The following is a 4,840-nucleotide window of genomic DNA, read 5'->3' as shown; positions in this document are numbered from 1 at the left end:
TTTTACATTCATTGATTTTCCTGGTGGGAATACTTCTACCATAGCTGATCTTAAACTACCATTTGATGTCACTGAATCTGCTGGAATTCTGAGACCAGGTTGGGTAAAGTTCAGGCTGCCAACAGAAATTATTCATTTTATTCTATTCTATTCATCAATTGATGTGTTATCAATTGCTTCCCAAAAGGTTGTTAGAGTCAAAACATTTGCACATAGTAAATGCATATCATAAATGAAATAAAAATTATAAATAACTAGCAGCTCAGTGCACGAATTCGCGAACCTTGAAAGGAACTGTGGGCAGCTAGGCTGTGGTGGGCACAGGGGTGGGTTTCGGCCCATCCTCCATGCCCCGCCCAGGCCCTCCCAATGCAGCCCCCAGTCCCCTGTCTATACTGGCAGCCCCGCTGCCACTATTCCTATGCGCTGATGTCGCTGGCCCCACTCGCACCTATTGGGGCCAGCTCCAGCAGCGAGTGTGAGCAGGGCTGGTGCCATAAGTGGGTGCGAGCAGCAGCTGCTGCCCCGATTGCCCCTCAGGAGCAGGGGGAGGTGGAGAAGCCCTCAGGGGCAATCAGGGCCAGCAGCCACCGCTCATACCTGTTGATGGCACAAAGCGACAAAGCGACCAGGGCCAGTGCTGGGCACTGGCAGTGGGTGCAAGCAGTGGCTTCAGCACCGGCAGCGGGTACAAATGGACCGGTGCTGGCAGCAGGTGCGAGTGCCGGCAGGACTGGGGTGCACAGGAGCAAAGGCTTTTCAGTAACCACCAGAGGCTTGCCCCAATGACAGTGACTGGCCTTGGTCTGGTGCCCCACTCACCTGCTCCACCATCCCGCCGCAGCCAATGCCCTCCATGTTTCATGCTTTGCCACCTGTTGCAGACACCCGCCATGTTCCACGCGCACTCCCTGGTGATCAGCGCATGTCATAGCGACTGGTTGTTCAGTTGTTCTGCCATTTGGTCTATTTGCATTTTAGGGTTTTATATATATAGATAGTTTAATAAAATAAGGTAAAATCCTTTATCTTGATATAAAAACAGTTAACAACATTTACTTGCCACCACTAAGTATTGAATATATATTTAAGAAACAAAAGTAAAGAACCACTTGGATACCTACATGTCTCTACGGAGTCCTAGGTCACGTTCATAGGCCAAAAAGTATTTTGCATACTCAATCCCTCCACAGCAACCCCACTCCTCAGATCCCTCCCAAGTGATTCTGGAAATTGTTAACAGATTTTCCGGTGTGCTCTGTGAATCAGCCCCGCCCCTTGCCTGCCACACAGGATAGGCCATTTTATCCCTCCCCTGGCCCTGCTGTCTATGGATCCAATGCCCTCTCTTGGGCAAGACCCAAAGCAGGAAATCTGCCACTGGCACCCTCCAAAAGCATAGCCTCCACACCTGGCCTCCCAAGACACTGCAGAGAGTGCCAGCACCTGCCAACGTCACCACCAGCCAGTGTCCCAAGTCAAAGCCTGACATTTGAGCAGAGAGCAACCATGCCTGATGTCATGAGTCTTGTTATCTGTGCTGAATTCCTTGTCTCTTTGTCCGAACAGAGGGTGCTGGCATTGTCTTCTGTTGCCGTGAACTTTTTTGGCGTGAATGCTGCTGATGCTTTGCATTCTCAGTGGTCCATCCCTGTTAATGTTCTCTTGGTCTTCCATTGATTCCCTCTCCTGTGGGTTTTTGACACAAGTCCGTGAGACCAGCCACAAGAGGCCTAAGGGGAGAAAACCATGTTTTCTACAGAGCCACTAATGCAACCAACAAACCTGGCTGTGCCCTTTAATTTGCCCTTAGGTGGATGCTGGTCCAAACAAGGTAACAGGGGCTCAGGAATCTGATTTGGCCTGAGGATGGGGACTGGCAAGGCTTTGGGGCTGCTAGAGAGCTGGAGACAGAAATATTATTCAAATATCGTTCCCTGGCACTGAGATTTTTCCTCTCCTCTGTGGGAGGTGGCTATGCAGATATTGAACAAGTAGAGACAAATCATGGTGAGCTCTTCCTTATGACTGTTGGTGCCATTTTTTTAATTTTTTTTTTTTTTTTTTTTTTTTTTAGAATGGAGACATAGTTGTATATAGAAGAATTTAGCATTTTTCTGAATTCTGGAGTATTTTTCCAGAGGACACTATAGACAAAGTAAACATTACACACAAATATGCTGCTTTGACTCCTGCATCCATCAATGTCATTGGCAAAATAATCAGGAATGTACAGCATGCTGGTTTGTGGTCTTTTCCCACCAATCTGACACACGGTAGCTGCGTTAAGGGAAGGCAACAGCTTCCTGGGCAAAGGCAGAATTGGGAACCAAGGAGACACTCCAAGGCATCATTTCCAAGGGTGTCAACATAGGTTAAACCAACTCCAAAGTAACAGTTTTGTAAACAGCCAGCGGAACCAGCTCCAGGCCCTAAGCAGTTCCTTCTCCTTGGAGCTGCTGCCTCAGCCATGCAGCCCCTGTAATGGGAATCATCCTTCAAACTGTATGGCAGAGACATGGGCAGCTCACCAAATGCCATGACATTCTCCCACCCCTTGCAAATGGGGCCATTTAACTAATTCTGGCCAATGGACACTGATGCAAAGGATTTGTGTCCCAATGAGCATCCCTCCAGGTCTGCCATGGTGACTGCAGAGGACACACACTGGGATGTTCTTATTTCCTTGTGTTGGGTAGAAGAGAAACGAAGTGGGGCCCAGCTCATCATCAACAACTGTTGGACTTTAACTGAGTAAAGCAAACCTTTGTTAAGCCATTAAGATTTGAAGACTCATTTTTTTACATTCTATCCTGACTAGCACACCTCCTTTTCTTGACAGTCTCTGCCTAATGAACCCATTCCCCTGGTTTGTCTAATCTTTACTAAAGATCTCATTCCTATTTTCTAGTCCATCCTTTAGATAAGCGGTTCTCAACCTGTGGGTCGCGACCCCTTTGGGGGTCGAACGACCCTTTCACAGGGGTTGCCTAAGACCATCGGAAAACACATATATAATTACATATTGTTTTGTGATTAACCACTATGCTTTAATTATGTTCAATTTGTAACAATGAAAATACATCCTGCATATCAGATATTTACATTACGATTCATAACAGTAGCAAAATTACAGTTATGAAGTAGCAACGAAAATAATTTTATGGTGGGGGGTCACCACAACATGAGGAACTGTATTAAAGGGTCACGGCATTAGGAAGGTTGAGAACCACTGCTTTAGATCTTCCATCTGTCCTCACAGTATGAACTTCACTCCCACTGATGGAACCAAGGGAATCAGAGGGTAAATAGCGGAGGACCAGGAGGAACCCCTCAGGGGCAGTGTGTACAAAGGCAGAGAGCATTTTTAGGGAGCATGTTGCCTCTTCTACATCTAAACATGTCCAGAATGAACTCTGCTTGATCTCAATCCAGGACCTTCATTATGTATCTGAAAAGACAATGCAGTAATCACAATGCCCACTCTTCCAGAGATGGACCCTCGCATCAAGCACATGTCATTCTCATCTCTGTGCAACCACCACTATAATCAACAATATTGCAATACACAGATCTAGTTGACACTGCTAGTGCCCTAGTGTTTAGGAACAGGGAATGGAAATGTTCTCACTTCTACCTAAATGTCATATACAAATTATACTGGATAGATACCTGTGATGCAAAGAAAATAGTTATAGCTAAAAAAAAAAAAAATGCCCTGCACTATTCTCTCAACATTTGAAAGGCATAAGAAATATATTTATGAGCTACATTAAAGAGCTTATTTTGCTAGTGTCCAATTCTAAATGGCCATTTCCAATGCTCTCTAGGGTATATTTTTGTAACAGTATCAATTTATTATAAAGGTCAATATTTTTTCTCTTTCAAATTCTTTCAAGTAGGTGTTTAAAGTCCGTTTTCAGAAGTATTTAGAATTCTAATAAATTGCTGCAAAATTACCAGGAAAGTCCTATGGGATTTCTTTTTTAAACATACCATTTGATGCAACATGAACCTGCGTTCCAGTCAAATATCATTAAGAAAATGTCAACTCTGAAAAACAAAGAACAAAGGCAAAAGGCATCAGGCATCTGAGAAACACAGGAGTCAGTGGCAGCTTCTGGTTCTTAAGTATTAGTTTTCCAAGGGAATAAGACCACCCGTCAGTGCTAAGGCTGCTCTGGCATTCTCTCCTTCTCCCATCATTTTGGTTGGTTTCTTCCTTAGATACAGTGTCTCTCAACGGTGAAAGAAACTTTCCATTATCGTTATCAAGACTGTTTCTTAGTGATCTCTGCAAACACAAATGCTATTCTGGCACGTAGTTCTCAACTAAAGAGACTTATTGGATGAATAAATGAGTATTTTCTGGGTCCTGAGACAAGTATGAAAGTAAAAATTCTTGGCTTTAAAGCACCACTAATTGGTTTGATACTTGCTCCACTGAGTTTTCCAGATAGACCAGCCATTTCATTCATGAGCAGGCATGCTGAGTTTTCACTCCACACCCCATCCTCAACTCTCTACCAAGGATAGGTCAAGGTCATAGGAAAGAACATTGTATTGGTCAGCTGTGCCCGAGGTTAGAGCTCTCACTGCAGTGAGCCTGGCTCAGTGTGTCCTTTCTTCTTGGCAAGCTTCCTTTGATGCCACACTTGGTAGATGGTTCCTCTGGAGGACAGCCTGCTCAAACGAGCAGAAGTCTAGATTTTGAGGTCATTGCTTTCTTGTTCTTACTCCTCATTGGCTTGGTTTCCCACAAGAGGATGAGATTCCTGGGTGCACTTTGGAGGAAAGGGGCAATGTTCACATGTTTTGAGATCATAGGTCTATTTCTAGC

Source organism: Myotis daubentonii, chromosome 10, assembly GCF_963259705.1.
Source record: "Myotis daubentonii chromosome 10, mMyoDau2.1, whole genome shotgun sequence".
In the NCBI taxonomy this organism is placed as follows: domain Eukaryota; kingdom Metazoa; phylum Chordata; class Mammalia; order Chiroptera; family Vespertilionidae; genus Myotis; species Myotis daubentonii.
This window is presented reverse-complemented; position numbering follows the sequence as displayed.